The sequence below is a fragment of the Vicugna pacos genome, unplaced genomic scaffold, assembly GCF_048564905.1.
Source record: "Vicugna pacos unplaced genomic scaffold, VicPac4 scaffold_20, whole genome shotgun sequence".
Lineage (NCBI taxonomy): Eukaryota > Metazoa > Chordata > Mammalia > Artiodactyla > Camelidae > Vicugna > Vicugna pacos.
In genome coordinates this window covers 47,313,263-47,331,187 of record NW_027328741.1, presented here as the reverse complement: position 1 = coordinate 47,331,187, position 17,925 = coordinate 47,313,263, and the positions used below count along the sequence as shown (strand labels likewise).

General features: G+C 44.2%; 1 long non-coding RNA gene across 1 annotated transcript in view; it reads left to right on the top strand.

The window, feature by feature from the left end:
• LOC140693945 (uncharacterized) overlaps positions 1-16,003 on the top strand; it is a 33,360-nt gene extending 17,357 nt beyond the window's left edge. The window contains exon 4 of the long non-coding RNA XR_012069664.1: positions 15,749-16,003. This is a non-coding gene — a long non-coding RNA (uncharacterized lncRNA). The remainder of the gene's footprint in view (positions 1-15,748) is intronic.
• The last annotated feature ends 1,922 nt before the right edge of the window (positions 16,004-17,925 follow it).

Here is a 17,925-nt window from a genome sequence, read left to right as displayed (position 1 = left end):
TGCATAGGCTGGCACACTTTATATTATCTTGCTTTAATTGGTTTTTATTGACTTTTCTGTCTGCTGTTCTTTTTGGGTTATTTCTTTTATCTTGTCTCCTAAGTCATTTATTCATTCCTCTGCATTATCTAGTCTTCTTTTGATTGCCTGTAGTTGAATTTTCTATTTTTAACTAGCTCTTCTTTATAGTTTAAGTTTTCTTTTTAAAGTTATCTGTCTTTATTGATAGTCTCTTTTAGTTCTTTCAGTGAGTTGATCATTCCCTTTTTGAAGTCTAGTAGACTATCAAAGTCTATTTTACTGATTGTTCTTTCAGGGGATTTCTCTTGTTCTTTTAATTGAAAGTGGTTCCTTGGCTTCTTTATTTTACTTATATTTCTCTGGCTCTATGTATTTCTTCTAGACCCGTTTCTGAGCTGTGATATGTAGTAGGCAGGGTTGGAGCACTTCAGTTGTGAAGAAAAATAGGCAGAAGATGTTCACTGGGGAGTTCTCTCTGTGGTGTTGCCTGTCACTTGTTATGCAAACTTACAAAGTACTATTTGTTGATGTTGGCTTTATCCCTGCCTTAGCTATGGGGATGTCAGCCACCTACTCTGGTGCCCCTCAGGTTCTGAGCCCCAGGAAACATCATGCAGATCCAGCAGTGTCAGTCCCTTGGACCTGCCTTAGCAAGTGTGCAGTCACACACAGAATTTGTGGTCCACTACAGGTTCAGCTCAAACCCCAATCCCGCACCCACATATGAAACCATACACCACCCTGTTGTAAATACCCTCACTGACCACCCTTCTTGAGTCAGAACTCCACTTACTGCCTGTAAGTCTCAGAGGTGTGGATCCACAAACTTACCAGATACAGCAAATCCACCCTCTCTGCCTGGGGCTGTAAACAAATCTCAGTCCCGCCTGTGAAGTTGCAATGGCACAGGGTATGGAGTCAACATTCAGCTCTGCCTTTGTGCAGCAGTGTTGGCTATCACCAAGCCCCATTTCTCTTCTCATGAGAACACACCAACAATGGAGCCAAGTGGAGAAAGTGACTTTGGCACAGCTGTGTTTCATTCCTCCCCCATTATACCAACATTGGTGCTTTTTTATGAGAGTTTCAGTCTGTTCTGTTCCACAAACACACACACACAGCCAGAGCTCACACTGCCCTCTAGTTTCCTGAGGCTGCCTCTCTGCAGTGTGACCCAGCCCTCTGCCTGGGCTCTTCACTGACTCCAGTAGCCAGTTCTGGCTCATCCCTGCTAGCTCATGTCTGGGGCTGGTCATCACAGGGACCCTCTGTGTCAGTTTTCCCCAGTTCTGCCTGCCATGCAGTTGCCACTGTCTCCTCCAAACCTTGGAAGCTCTGCTTCTTTCCTAGCTGATCTCCCAGCTAGAGAGGTTGTGTCCCAGTGTGAGGGTGCCTTTCTTCCTATGCTACTCTTTCCCTGCAGGATCAGTCCTGCACTGAATTTTTCTTTTCTCTTTTTATTCCTTACCATATTTTGTGAGAATCTTCCAGTATTTCAAAATAAGAGACACTCTACCAAAGTTCAGGAGGTTTCTGTGCAATTCAATGTTTTTGTAGATGTAATTCTTTGTGTATTAGTGGGAGAGGTCAAGCTGTGAGTCTGTCTACTCTGCCATTTTGGCTCCTTCAAATTTTAAAATAGGGCTAGGTCTTTCTTAATTACTCTTAACAAGCTGTTGTAGTTTTCAGCGTACAAGTCTTGTAATTTTTCCTTGCCTCTATTGGATGCTGATTCAGAACATACACAACCTTCTGGAGAAACCTGTCCCACCCTGCCATTTACTGCCAACTAGCTGGCCTGTGTCTGAATCACCAAAAGATTTTTTTCTTTATCTGATTCTTTATTCTTTAGAATTTATCATTTTACTCTCATAAATGCTGATTGTACTTGTAACAGATATTTTAAAATAAAAATAATAAACTTTATTCTATAGATGAAATATGAATGAATCTCAAGTAACATATGCTTTTAATACCTTAGAATTAGTAAAGCAATATAGATACATTATAAACGCTTGAAATGTTGCCTAAAGGAAAAGTGCAGAGATTTGCAAATCCCACTCCCAGAAGTGACCGTCATTAATGGTTTGGTGAACATCTCTCAGTCTCTATCTCTCTCATTCTCTCTGCCTCTGTCTCTCACACACCACAAGATTCATTTACATCTATGATGATTTGACACATATGTGGTCATATAGATGGCATCTGGGATGTAGATGATGGATTAACAGGCATCCAAACTGAGGGCTTCCTTGACATCAGGTAAAGACCTAGCACTCATTTTTCCAGCTGCACAACATTCATTCCTCCATGTGAACCAGAACTGATGAATCCCACCCCCTCTCCATGAACATTAATGTTGCTTCCATTTCCCTAGTAGTTTAACCAGGACTGTGATGAACATCCTTGAAAAGACATCTTTGAAAAATTGTGCAAGAATTTTAGTATGATCAACACTAAGCATCAGCACTGCTCGGAAAGTGGTGCACTTGTGGAACTGTGATGCATCCTGCATACTGTTCTCCCAGAGCGGAGAGTCTGCTCACTCTTCCCTCCAGGGGATCTACTGTGGCCTCTGCCTCCTCATGTTGTCACTAGAGCTGGTTGTCACCAGGCTAAAGGCCTGCCAGTGTGATGTTGACCAATGCTGTCTCTGAAGTGTGAACATCTTCGTGCATCCTCACTTGAGAGGTCGAGGATCTCTAATATACACTGGCCACCTGCATTGCCTCTTGTTGGAATTGCATGTGTTTGTTCTGTTTCTGTTTAGAACACAGTGTTTCAAAATATTTTTGGACCACAGGGATGTGAAACCTTTCTCTGACTTTAGGTTATGAAAAATGATTTTTCCATGTTGTGGTTTGTCTTTCATGGATTTTGATTATTATTATTTTTTTATTTTGTTAGGTTATGTTTTGCCACAGGAAGAGCTAAGCATCTCCCTCCTTGCTCTGGTTTCACACATAGAATAGCAGTGCCTATCTCGAGATTATGCACATAGTTACTAAAAATATTCATTTTGTACATCTCATCTTTAATCCACCTGGCTTTCCCTTTCAAATAACCAAAATGCTACTTCAAGTAAAAATAAAAACACCAATCCCTTATTAAAATATGAGAGCAGACACAAACAGCCACCTTTTGTATGATTTCATTGATAGGGAACATCCAGTGTAGGGAAAGACACACAGAGAGAAAGAGGATTAGGGCTTGTCAGGGGTTGAGGGAGGGAGAAAAGAGAATGTGTGCTTTGGATACGAGGTTTTATTTTGAGGAAAGAAACAGTCTGAAACTAGACAGTGACGATGGTTACACAGCATTGTGAATGCACTTAATGCTCCTGAATTGCACAATTTAAAATGGAAAAATATCTAAATTTTATTATGGTAAACTTAAAACATAAAAATAGATGGTACTCTAAATGACATGAAAGAAAACAAGGAAATGACAGAAAAAACAAACAAAAATGATGCCAGGAGAAGGGAAGTAAAGTTCGGGTCTGGGAGTGGGTTGATTCTTAGAATTAGATGACAGTGTTGGTGGTTGCAGAGACATCTCAGCCCGTAGGGGTGTTGATGCCTGAATTGGCTCTGGGTCTCATAGAAGTATGTGTGTAGGTGCAGGGGGAGCTACAAGATCAGGCTCAGGGTCTCCCTGCAGGACTGGTAATGTAACCTGTCTCTAGGTCTCCTGTAGGGCTAGTCTTACAGTCTGCAGAGCTGGTGGGATGTGACACGGTTCTGTGTGTTTTGCAGGTGCAGGCTCGGGTTCCCCAGCAGGGTTGTTGGAATGGGACCCAGTCCTGGGTCTCCTGCAGGAGCCAGCTCAGGATCTCATGCAAGACCAGGCTCAGGGTATCCTTGTAAGGCTTGTGGAATGAGACCCCATCATTTTTCTCCTGCAGCAGCAGATTCAGGGTGTCCCTGCAAGGTTTTTCAATTTCACCCTGCTCTATATCTCCTGCAGGAGCAGGCTTGGACTGTCCCTGCTGGGTTGTTGGAATATGACCCATCTCTGATTCTCTTTCAGAAGCAGGCTCAGGGTCCCCCTACAGGGCTAGTCGATTTTGTTCCAGTCTTAGGTCCTTTGCAGGTGCAGGACTGGGGTCTCCCTTCAGGGCTGAAATGTGACTCAGCTGTTGGTCTCTTGCAGAAACAGGCAGAGTTTCTCCCTGCAAGCCTTGTGGAATGAGACCCAGTGCTGGGTCTCCTACAGGAGCATGCTCGGGGTCTACATGCAGGGCTAGTGGAATTGGACCTGGCTAATGGTGTCCCTGCAGTGCTGCTGGAATTGTTCCAATTCTTGGGTGTCTTGAAGGTGTAGGCTCTAAGTCTCCCTACATTGCTAGTGAAATGTGACCCAGTTGTGGTTCTCCTGAAGGGACAGTCTCAGGGTTTCCCTGCAGGGCTGGTGGATGGGACATATTCCTGGGTCTCCTGGAGGAGCAGTCTCATGATGCAACATGACCAATCTCAGGTTCTCCTGCAGGAGTAGGCTCGGGGCCTTCCTGCAGGGCTAGTGGAATTGGACATGGCTCATGGTCTCCCTGCAGTGCCATTGGAATTGGTCCAATTCTTGGGTCTTTTGAAGGTGTAGGTTGCAGGCTGATAAATTACCTGTAGGGCTGTTAGAATGTGACATGGCTCTTAGTCTAATGCTAGAGCTGATTCAGGGTCTTTCCACAGGGTTGGTAGAATTGGTCCCAGGCCTGGGTCTCCTGCATGTGCAGGCTCTGGTATCCCTGTAGTGCTTGTGGAATGTGACTGGGTTTCTGTTTCCTGCAGGGGCAGGCTCAGAGTCTCCTTGCAGTGTTGCTGGAATGGCACATGGTTCTGAGTTTCCTGCAACGGCAGGCTTACGTTCTTCCTGCATGGCTAGTTGAATATGACTCAGACCTTGGTCACTTGCAGGAGCAGGCTAGTTTTCTCACTGCTGGGATGGTGGAATCAGACCCTATCCTGAGTCTTCTGCAGAAGCAGCTCCAGGTCTTCCTGCAGGGCTGTTGGAACATGACCCATCACTGGTTCTGCTTCAGGAGTAGGCACAGAGTCTCCTTGCAAGGATAGTGTAATTGGACCCAGCTCAGGGGTCACTTCAGGGCTGATGAAATGTGTCCTGGCTCTGTGGTTCCTGCAAGTGTAGATTCTGTGTCTCCCTTCAGGGTTGGTTTAGTGGGACCCATTCCTGGGTCTCCTGTAGTAGTAGGCTCAGAGTCTCCCTGCAGGGCTGGTGGAATGGGCCCCTTCTCTAAGTCACCTGCCAGAACAGATTTGGACTCTGCCTTCAGGCTGGTGGAATTGGGCCTGTTCTTGCATCTCCTGCAGGAGCAGGCCTTGGGTCTTCCTGGAAGAATACTGTAATATGACCCATCTCTGGTTCTCTTGCAGGAGAAGCTCATGGTCTCCCTAGAAGGTTAGCAGAATTTGTCTCACTCCTTGGTCCAAGGCTCAGGGTATCCCTGCAAGGTTGGTGGAATGGGACCTAGTCCTGTGTCTCCTGCAGTAGCAGGTTCTGTTCTCTTTGCAGGGCTGGTGGATTGTGACTCCACCCTGTGGTTCTTTTGCAGATGCAGGCTCAGGGAACCCACCAGAACTGATGGCTTTTAGTCTCCTATGGGAGCAGGTGAGGAATTCCCTGGAGAGCTGTTGGAATTGGTCCCAGTCCTGGGTCTCATACAATTGCAGGCTCAGTGTCTCCCTGCAGGGTTTGTGGAATACGACTTGGCTGTGGTTATGCTGCAGGAGCAAGCTCAGTGTTTCCATGCAGGGTTGGTGGAATGGGATCTAGTTCTGTCTCTCCTGCAGGAGGAGGCTGGGGTTCTCCCTGGAGAGGCTGATGGAATTGGACTGGGATGTCTGTCTCCTGCAGGAACAAGCCTACAGATTACCTGCAGAGCTGGTAGAATGTCACACAACTCTTGTTCTTCTGCAGGAGCTGGCTCATGTTCTCTGTGAATGGCTTGGTCCACCCCAGAAGCAGGTTTGTAGTCTCACTACAGGTGTGGTGTTACGTGACCCGCACTGTGTTTTCTGCAGATGCAGTCTTAGTGTTGGACTGCAGGTTTGGTGGAATGGGACGAAGTTCTCGGTTTCCTGGAGTAGCAGGCTCATGGTCTCCCTTCTGGGGTATTGGAATGTGACCCAGTCATGTGTTTCCTGCCGAAGTGGCCTCAGGATATCCCTGCAGGGCTGTTGGAATTGTACCTCACTGTGTATCACCTGCAGGATCAGGTTTGTGCTCTTCCAGCAAGGCTGGCGTATTTGGACCTATTCCTGGGTCTCCTGCAGAAGCAGGCTTTCAGTCTTCCTGCAGGGCTTCTGGAATATGACATATCTCTAATTTTCCTGCAGGATCAGGCTTGTGGGTCACCCAGCAAGGCTAGTGGAATTGGACCCACTTCAAGGTCTTAGTGCATGATTGATGGAATGGGACCCAGTCCTGGGTCTCCTGCAGGAATTGGCTCAGAGTCTTCCTGCAGGACTGGTGAAATTGGACCAATTCCTGAGTCTCCTGCAGGAGGAGGCCCTGCATCTTCCTGGAGGGATGGTGGAATATGACAGAGATCTGTTTCTCCTGCAGGAACAGGCTCAAGGTGTCCGTACAAGGCTAGTGTAATTGGACACATTCCTGGATCCATTGCAAGTGAAGGCATGATGGTCTTCCTACACAGCTGGTGGAATGTGATTCGGCTCTGAGGCTCCTGCAGGAGTAGGCTTAGGGTCTCCTTGAAAGATTGGTGAAATGGGACACAGTTCTGTGTATCCTGCAGTAGCAGGCTCAGTTTCTCCTTACAGTATTGGTAAAATTGGACCTGGCTCTAATTCTCCTGCAGTAGCAGACTGAGGTTATACCTGCATGGCTGGTTGAGTGTGAAGGAACAGCAAGTCTTAATACATTGGCCCACTCCTGGGAAAAGGATAAACAGGGCTTGGTGCATGGTCTCTTGTATTGTCTGAAAAAGCCCCTTGAGATGTGTTGATTCTGATGACCTTGTCCAAGAACTTGAACACTTTTAGAATCTCTGCCCATTCATCTTGTTTAGACTGAAGGAATCTGCCTTTCATCAGTTCTTGGAATAGAGATCAACACAAAAGGAAAGAGGGAAGAAAAAAATACCAATCTATCTGTTGAGAAATCAGCTGAAGACATTAAAAAGTTCTCTTGCAATGCACTTGTTTCTATTTTGGTGCATTTAGAATCATTTCCTTATTATCAATTTTGGCCATTTAAATTAGAATACATATTGTTGTAGGCCTACTGGGGTTCATTATGCTTGGACGCTCTGTGCTTGCTGTGTTGAGATAGCCGGTTCTATATTTGGTTTAAGAAAATTTCAGTCTGATTTCTTCAAATACCTTTTCAAACCATTTGTCTTTATTCTTTTCCATGTGGGATCCCTATGAGTCATACACTGGTATGTTTTCTCTTATCCCAGGTTTCAGTTGCATGGCTTGCATTGGTTTTCACCTGCTTTTCTATGTCGTGTTCTGACTGAGTGATTGCAGTTATCCTGTTTTCTAAGTCATTTATTTGTTCCTGTGCATTATCTAGTCCGATTTGGACTGTCTTTAGCTTAGCTATTCTCACCATTGAGTTTTCCGATTATATTTGGCTCATCTAAAGTGTTTCTCTTTCCATTTATACTAGCCTGCATTTGTATTCATAGACTCAAGATTTCCTTCAGTGTTTTTATGTCCTCCCTTTTCAAGTCATGTTCTAGTAAATTTTGGGGGTCTAATACATTGGATGTTCTTTCAGGAGACTCCTGTCTTTTGAAAATTTGGAATAGTTCTTTTAACTTTATTATATCTCTCTATCGCTATGGGTTAAGGATTATCAGTTATCTATTACAGACTTGAATGGCTTTTGTAAGTGAAATCATTTCTGTGCACATTTAGTTTTAATGCTGTGAGGATTGTTTTTGGTATGCCATGCATTCCTTCTGTGTCCGTTGCCTGTTATATCTATGATTGCTACTGTGGTTTTTGTTGTGGTGAATATAACCTATTCTAGTAAAGTTAGCAGAGTGTCATTTTGGTTAAAAGTTTATCATAGCTCTGACAGTGCTGGGACAAGTAATTTTTGCTGGAATAGAGGTTTCCAAATGGTTTCTGGGCTGCAGGCTGGATATGTGGAGAGGGAATGGTTCCAATACACTCTCATGAAAGTGCATTCGTCCTTACTCTTGCCACCTAAAAGTCAAAATTTTATAATGGGTTCCCTCAGGTTCTCTCCAAGCAAAAACAAAAGTGGAAACAAATCTAATGATGTCACACATTAGAACCTGCTGAAACAATCCTGCAGTGCCACAATCGGGTCCTTAGTGTAGTACTGGGTCAGCACCACAACTATAGTTGCATTAGCATGTGGTAGGCAAGGTTGATGGAAAGGCTTCAAATTCCCCTATTTTTCAGCAGATCTCTGCTCCAAAAACTCTTGTCAATAAGGCATGGGAACTCAAAGGCAAGCATGGAGCATTTCAAAAACCTCTGCTTTGGACAATAAGAAATTTCAATCCTGCCTATGAAAGTTGCAGATCTTTTGGCTATAGAATCTTATTTCAACACTAAATTGCCCTGGATTCTAGAAACCGGATAAAGATGGCTCTGATTGAGACCATTTCTCCTTTATGGAGAAAATGAGCAATTATACTGTGGATGTGAAAAGGCTGTGACTAAGGCCCTGGGTTACTAACTAATCCACAACACATATGCCAGCAGATTTAATATTAAGAGAGGACCCAGGCAGATCTGTTCTCTAGATAGTACCAACCACAGCCCAAAACAATCTCCAAACCCCTGGGAATAAATTTGTGACATCAGCCACACCCTTAACACACAGATTCCACAGGCACACCTAGCTCAAAATTGGCAGATGGAGTCTTGGTCTGGGAATCAATTGCAGAGAAATTTTGTGATTATTGCTTTCAGTTATGTCAATCAAACGTCCACTATGCACTCTTTTAACCCTCAGCACATCGTCTTCCATCTTAAATGACCTGTCCACTTTAGAGTGTGCATCCCAGTAAAACACAGTTTCCCCTTTACTGCTCCTTCCCCCATGTTCAGGTCCTGCACTGATTTCCATTCTCTACTTTGCCTTCTACTCTTTCCAGGTTATGTGAGAATTCTTTCTGACTTTTGAAGTAAGAGATGCTTGGCCATTATTCAGCAGGGATCCTGAGCCAAGGGCCGTGAGAGTGGATGCTTATCTTGCTGTATACATGGGAGAGAGTGAGCGAAGATTGCACTGGTACTCTGCCAGTTTGGCATGGATAAATTAACACAATTTAGACATAACTCACAGACACTTGATCCTTGTTTAGCTATTTTTCTCTATATCAATGGTGGAAGGATGTGTTTGAAGATTCCAAGTCTGACAATGTGTACATACCTCCATTGCAGACTTTCAAATAGTTAACAGACTTTCAAATAGTTAACCAAAAGTCATGAAGGAGGCAGGTCAACACTTTTCTCTTGGTGCTTCCAACACTAAGAAAAACAATGAAATAATTCTTAGAATCATTAACAACCACAACCATGGGTTTCCATTGTTCATGTGGTGCCCTTTCCTAATAATGGCACATACTGGTCAATGTTGGCGATACAAGGGCAACATTAATATTTAGGAAAGCACAAAGAAACCCAAACAATGTATTTTTATATAGGCTTGGTTTCAATAGCACTTAGAGACGTTATAGATATGAGAACACTGCTGCAGTTTTGCTAGGCTATTGAGAATCATGTGCTCTTCTATGAAAGATGAGAATGTTTAATCGTCCAATTATGTTGAGAAACACAAACCCGACAAATATGGCAACCACATTATATCCTGCAGCCGGTACTTGACTGAAGGGAAAAGATGGTCCACAAAAAATGTGTCACTACATATCTATGCCAACAATTACACTTAATTTCAATAACAGAATTATAATAGTTACAAATACTTTTTTGAAAAACTGAGGATAAATAAATATTCAAATTCAGGCAAAGAATCCACTCACTTACAAAACACCCTTCACACCAAAGTAGATAAAACCCCAGCATGATCTGAATCTGGGGGAAGGTCATCATTTCACAGTGTGAGCTAAGAATTCAAACCAACCTATTTTAGTCAAGAGTAGTTGACCATGGAGGAGTTCACTGTTGTGCACAGAATGTGAAGGTGGAGGAACTCTGATTCTAGGAGGGGCTTCCTGTGCTCCTACTGGCTTCTATGCAGTTCAAGGACTGATTCTCTGAAATGGATAACTGAGTGAAGGGCAGGGAAAAGCAAGTGCTTGAGAGCAAGGAACAACCCTGGGGAAAGGCTTCCCGGGGCTTGGTTCTTGGTCGTCTGAGTGGTTTGTAAAAGCCCCGTGGGACGTTTGGAATTTCAGGACATCTTCCAAGAACATGAGAGCTTCTATCATTTCTACCTTCTCTTCTGTTTTGGACGGAAGCAAAATTGGACCCGTACTTGGAGCAGAGAATTTAGTACATTCCTCAAGTGCATGTTCACATTCCACATGTTACTGACAGTATCAACGAGGCACAATATGTCCATGAATGTCTTCCAAGCTTGGTATTCTCTACAGCTGTCTCCATGACAGTATTCTTCATGTAGCAGAACAACTCTAATCAATGTGTTCGCATCTCTCCTCAATCCGTGCAGACAGCTTTTCTGCCAGATTCTCTTCCTGTCTCCTATAAAGTCAAATTCTAAAGGACTGGGCAATTCTGAAAGTACCTCGGAGACTCACCAGTGAGCTGATGACAGGCATTACTTTCACTGTCTGCTCTTTAAGTTTCTGAAAACTGACCCGTGAACACAAGCCATTGGGCAGAAGCAGTATCTCGAACTTACAAAGCTTCCCAAAATAGAGACCTAAGAGAAGCTCCACAGAGGGCGGTAGCCCCTCCATCACACTGATCCACCCACAGGGCTCTGCCCAGTTACCATGGATCCACAGGCCACAACAAGCCTCGTGGAACACATCAAAATTCCACCTGGAATTAAACAGGCAACTGCCATCCACAAAGGTGGCTGCATTTTGTCAGTGTTGGGAGAGGGGCTGCATGAGACAAGTAGCTCCAAAGGAAAATGTGATTCTATCCACTAGCGTCCTATGGGCTTTTTCTTCCCTTTTCCTTTTGCTCAGATCTGTATGCACAGTACAAACGGAGGGAAGTGTGTCCATTTATAGTTTATGATTTCAAACGTCTTTAAACGTTCTAACAGTTCACAGTACAAAGAGAACCCACTAAAGGAAAATTCTGTTTCTGTAATATCCATACACCCAAAATACATATCCGTCAGATGTATTCTGTTGAAACACCCACACTCTAAGGACATGGATCCATTTATATCATGGGGACTGAAATTCCTACGAATGAAACCAATCCCAATGTGCACTTTACTGTCTGTCTCTTTTGCCTTAGTACAATTTTGCAGAGCTACTTGTCTTTGTTATAGGCTTATGCCATTTCTTCTTGACGTAGGGTAGAATATGGCATACATTCATCCTGTTGGAAGACGTGCAAGTCTATATCACGGATTAGGAATCCATTCGATTCCAAATCGGCATTTGGGGAAGGTCACCATATGCTTTTATGAATCAATATTTATGAATATAAATGTACACCTCTGATTTCGGAAAACAAGGGTGCTGAGTACACGCAAGATGCTATACTGGGCCGATGCGTGCTGAATGATCCTTGACATCACTTTGAGTATTTTCTTTTGAATAATCATGGTTCCCTTGGTATATGTCAGCCAAACGTACCATTTTGGTGCTTGTTTGCTTGATGATTCTTTGTTGGTCTGCTTCTCGTTTGTTTTGCAAAGACGTCAGGCCATGCATCTCTCCGTTCGCTTCCAACAGAGACTCAAATAATCTGATTCACTTAAGATAGTGCTTCCAATTACCTACGATTTCATGCTTCCCTCTCGAACTTTTAGGTTTTTGATGTACTCCTTGCCTTCTTGTTTCTTATTTACCACTCATGCTCTTTTTGCATTTCCAATACTGGTTTTCTTCTTTCCATTTCATCTTGCTGCTTTTCTATTCAGGGGAGAATTCTAAAGTTTTATTTTAGGATAAGTTTTGAACTGCAGAATTCTTTTAAGATTTGTCGGTCTGTGGAATTCTCTAGCTCTGCTGTTATTAGAAATGGCGGTCATGTGGCATAGGCTACCCTACATGGCAACATTTTGCCCTTCAGGATATGATCTATGTCCTAGCACTCCTCCCTGTCTTGCAAAATTTCTGCCGAGATATCAGCTGAAACTCCTCTGGAGGTTCTCTTGTGACTATGTTCTTTTCTCTAGGCACATTTTAAATCACTGTGATGCTCATGAACTTTATAGGATTGAATCATACAGCTGCTGGTAGGTCTATTGGGATTCCACCTCCTTTGGACGCTGTGTACTTCCTGAATTTGCATAGATGATTCTTTCTTGGCTTTTCAGTTTCACTCTGATTTTTCTACAGATAACTTTTCAGACAATTTTTGTTTCTTTATCTCTTGCTTTTCCATCTGGGACTGGTCCGAATCCAAGTTTTTCATGCCTTGTCTTACCCAGGATTCAACAGCAATGTTTTCATTGGTTTGCACTTGCTTTCCTATGTCTGCTTCTGACCGAGGGATTTCTGTTCCCCTGTCTTCACAGTCATTCACGTGTCCCTCCGCATTATCTAGTCTGCTTAGGACTGAATTTTAGCCCTGATATTATCTCATCCACTGAGTTTTCTGATATTATTTGGCTCGTCTTAAGGCTTTCTCTTCCCCTTTTCTGGTATTCTGCCTTTTGTGATTCTGAGACACTGTTGTTCTTCAGTGTTTCCCTCACCTCCATTTTCAATACTTGCTCTGGATAGCGTTTTGCAGTCTAGTTGTTTGAAAGCTTATCTTTTGGGCCTTCAACCTCATTGGAATTGAAAATGGTACTTCCTGTTTCTTTTACTGTACTTCTTCATCTCTACTGGTCAGGTAATTTCAGGTATCTAATGTAGACTTCTAGGGTTTTGTTAAGAGAAATTTTAGACTCTTGGCTCTACGCAATTCCATGAGATTTCTGCGAGGACAATTTCTGCTAGACATTGATGCCATGTCCTGTTCCTGAGTGTGTTGTCTGGTATTTCTCCAATTGCTTGTGTTGCCTTTGTTGTGATGAACACCCCATACTATTTCGATTAGCATAACCTCATTTTCATTACGCTTATCTCACAAATCTGAATGTTCACAGGACACATCCTCTGGTGGAAATGAAGCTTCTAAAGGCTCTCAGCTCTGCATTCTGCTCTATGTCATTTTGGAGTGATTCCAAAACAGCAAACTGAGAGTGCGCTTGTGCTTTATAATGCCACGGGAATGTCCCAATGAAACCAGTTCTTCCCAGAACTTCGCTGTCTACAGAAACACCTGTGGAATCATATGTATGGATGTCACACTTCAGGGCCTGCTGGAAAGATCCCGCAGACTGATCTTGGTGTCCTCGGTGCAGTACCGTGCCTGTGCCATTCAAAACGTAGCATCTGCTTTTGGGAGATAATGCTGGAGGAAATACTTCATCTTCTCACGCGGTGGACTTGGACCACTCTTCCTTGTCCTCTCATCCTTGTGGCACGGGTGCACGGAGGCAACCACAGAGTTGTTGTGCATCCTGTGCCTCAAACAAATCCATAATCCTAGCCCAGGTTATGAATGAAGAAGATCCTAAGGCTTTTCATTCTGATTTCAAACCCAAGGCCCCCTGGATCCCTCAGACCCGATGCACGATATCTCTGATTCAGCCCCACACGTGCTCTATTGGCAAAATGTCCAATTGGTCTCTGGTCCTGCAGATGCACTGGGTGTGGCCATGGGACATATCGGTAATCTCAACCGCGCGCGCCAGTGTGGTTGCTTTCTCATTGGCGTCACGGGTCGGTTTGCTCTCTTGATAGGACCCACCACATCCCACAACGCACTCCAGATCCCTGAGACTCAGCGTGTGCCATCATCCGTAGCCCTATCCCTCACTGACCGCTGCCTCTGCTACCTCAAATTTGGCAGCTCAGATCTTGGTCTCAGAATCAACTGTGGGGATAATTTGCGCTTGTTTCTTGGAGTTCTGTCAGCCAAGTATCTGCTGTGCACTCTTCTAACACTCAGCGCATCACCTTCAATCCCATGTCTCCTGTCCGCTTGAGAGTGTGTGTCCATGTTAAAGAGAGTTTCACCTTTGCTGCTCCATCACCAGGGGTCAGACCCTGCACTGGTTTCCATTCCCTGCTTTGCCTTATCCTGTTTCCAGGGGATCTGAGGCCTCATCCTGTCCTTGGAAGTAACAGACCTCTGTTCGGCAAGTGTCCTGTGCCAAGGGCTGTGTGAGTGGATGTTTCCATTGCTTTGTACATGGGAGCATGTGAGCGGAGGTTGCACTGCTTCTCTGCCAACTGGGCATCGATGAATCAACACTTTCCAGATACATTTCACAGAAATGTGATTTTTGTTTAGCTCTTTGTTTCTATACAGCCGTGGTGGGAGGGATTGTCCGAACACTACAGTTTTGACATTGTGTTGATATCTCATTTGCAGTCTTTAAAAAGTTAAATAGAATTGATTAACATGTTTTGGGAGTTATACGAAAATGAAGTTAGTCTTGAAACGTACTAAATGGACCTAGAAATCAGAATTGTCAATTTCGGTAACATTTTGTCAGCTGTAAGGAAAACATAGACAGATAGAATGCAAAGTAGCAGTCCAAACTGCTAAAGGGGTCATGTCAACTCTTTCCTGTTGAAGCCTCCGAAACCAACAGGAACAATGAAATATCTATTGGAAACATGAAATAACCCCCAACCTTGGATTCACTTGTGCATGTGCTGCCCTTTACTCCCAATGACACCTACTGGCCAATGATGGCATTTCAAGGGGTAACATCCCTCTCTTGGAAAATACAAATGAAAACAAACCAAATATATACATTTAGGTTTGAATGCAAAATCACCTAGAAGCATTGTATCTATGAGAACCCTGCTGCAGCCATGCTAGTCTACTGAGAGCCAGATGTTCTTCTATCAGTGATGAGAACGCTTAATCATCCGATCATGTTGGGTAAAGCAATTTAACGCAACCAAGTCTGCAACGCCCATGCTATAGAGTTCCCGGGGGCTTGACTCAACTGAAAGACGGTCCTCATAATCTGTATCTTTAATGTCATTGGCGACTTTTACTGTTCAGTTCCCTATCTGACTTTTAATATTTACCTATAATGTCTTGAGAAATGGAGGCCTAATACATATTCAAGTTCAGTCAAAGATTCCCCTCACTTACCACACTCCATTCACCCCAGAGAAGGCATAAACCCAGCATTTGCTGAATCTAGCAGAAGGCTATCGTTTCTTTGTGTGAGCAAAGTATTCAATTCCTATCTATTGCAGTCGAGACTATTTGACCTTTAAGGTGTTCACTGATGTTCACAGAGTGTGAAGCTGGAGGAACTCTTATTGTAGGAGGGGCTTGCTCTTCTCGTGCTGGCTTCATAGCAGCTCAGGTAGTGATCCTTCAAAATGGATGCCTGAGTGGAGGGGAGGGAAGAGCAAGTGCTTGATAGCTAGGCCCAAACCTGGGAAAAGGCTTACCTGGGCTTGCTGCACTTTGGTATGAATGGCTTGGAAATGCCCCTTGGGATGTGTGGATTCTCAAGACCTCTTCCAAGAACTTCAGCGTTTCGATCACCTCTGCCATCTCTTCTCTTTTAGACGTCAGGGATCTTGGACCCGTTCTTGGAGCAGAAAATTGAGGAAGTTCCTCAAGTCCACGTTGGCACTCCGTATGTTTCTGCCGGTGTCAGCGAGGTTCAATATGTCTCATGAAAGCCTTTGGAGCCTGGTATCCTCTACAGCTGTCTCCAGGCCAGTATTCTCCACTGTAGCACAACATCTCTCATCAGTGTGTTCGCATCTCTCCTCAATCCGTGCAGCCAGCTTTTCGGCCAGCTTCTCTTCGTGTCTCCCATAAAGTCGACTTCAACAGGACTGGGCAAGCCTGAAAGTACCTCGGAGCCTCACCAGTAAGCTGATGACAGGCAGATCTTCCACTGTCTGCCCTTTCAGGTTCTGGAAACTGACCCGTGAACTCAGGTCTTTGGGCAGCAGCAGTATCTCGAACTGACACAGCTTCCCGGAACAAAGAGCTAAGCCAAGCTCCACAGAGGGCGGCAGCCCCTCCATCACACTGATCCACCCACAGAACTCTGCCCGGTTACCTAGGATCCACCAGCCACAACAAGCCTCACGGTACACACCAACATTCCACCTGGAATCCAACCGCTAACTGCCATCCCCAATGGCTGCTGCATCTTGTCAGTGTTGGGGGAGGGGCTGCATCCGACGAGCGGTTCCTAAGGTAAATGTGATTCTACCCACTAGCGTCCCATGGGCCTTTGTTCTTCCCTCTCTCCTTCTCTTCAGATCTGTATGCACAGTACCAACGGAGGGAAGTGTGTCCATTTTCAGTTGATTTATTTCACACGTCTTTAAACTTTCTAACCGTTCACAGTACACAGAGACCCACTAAAGGAAAATTATGTTCCTGTAATATCCAGACACCCGGAATACATATCCGTCGGTCGATTTCTGCTGAAGCCCCCGCACTCTCAGGACATGGATAAATTGGTTTCATGGGGGCTGAAATTCCTAGGAATGAATCCAACCCCGTTGTGCACTTTACTGTCTGTCTCTTTTGCTCTTAGTACACTTTTGCAGAGCTACTTGTCTTTGTTATAGGCTTATGCCATTTCTCCTCCACGTAGGCTAGAATATGGCATTCATTCATCCTGTTGGAAGACTTGCAAGTCTATATCACGGACTAGGAATCCATTTGATTCCAAATCGGCATTTGTGGTAGGTCACGATTTGCTCATATCAATCAATATTTATGAATATAAATGCACGCCTCTGATTTCCGAATACAAGTGTGCTGAGTACATTGAAGCCACGAAACTGGCTCAATGGGTGCTGAAACATCCTTGACATCACCTTGGGTATTTTCTTTTGAATAATCATGGTTCCCTTGTTATATGTCAGCCAAACGTACCCTTTTGGTGCTTTTTTGTTTGTTTGATTCTTTGTTGGTCTGCTTCTCGTTTGTTTTGCAAACACGTCAGGCCATGCATCTCTCCGTTCGCTTCCAACAGAGAGTCACATAAGCTGATTCACTTAAGATAGTGCTTCCAATCACCTAGGATTTCCTGCTTCCCTCTCCCATCTTTAGGGTTTGGATGTCCTCCTTGCCTTCTTCTAGTTTCTTCTTTGCCACTCATGCTCTTCTTGCATTTCCAATACTGGTTTTCTTCTTTCCATTTCATCTTGCTGCATTTCTATTCAGGGGAGAATTCTCATCCTTTCTTGTAGGATAAGTTTCGAACTGCTGAATTCTTTTAAGATTTGCCGGTCTGTGGAAATCTCCTGCTCTGCCGTTATTAGAAATGGCGGTCATGTGGCATAGGCTACCCGAGATGGCAGCATTTTCCTTCAGGTTATGGTCTATGTCCTGGCACTCCTCCCTGTCCTGCAATATTGCTGCCCGTGATATCAGCTGAAACCCCTCTGGAGGTTCTCTTGTGACTCTGGTGATTTTTTCCAGGCGCGCTTTAAATCACTGGGATGCTCATGAACTTTGTTGATTTGAATCCTACAGCTGCTGGTAGGTCTATTGGGATTCCACCTCCTTTGGACGCTGTGTACTTCCTGAATTCGCATAGATGATCCTTCTTAGCTTTCAGCAAGTTTCAGTCTGATTTTTCTACAGATACCTTTTCAGACATTTTTTGTTTCTTTATCTCTTGCTTTTCCATCTGGGACTCTTTCGAATCCTAGTCTTTCATGCCTTGTCTTACCCAGGATTCAACAGCAATGTTTTCATTGGTTTGCACTTG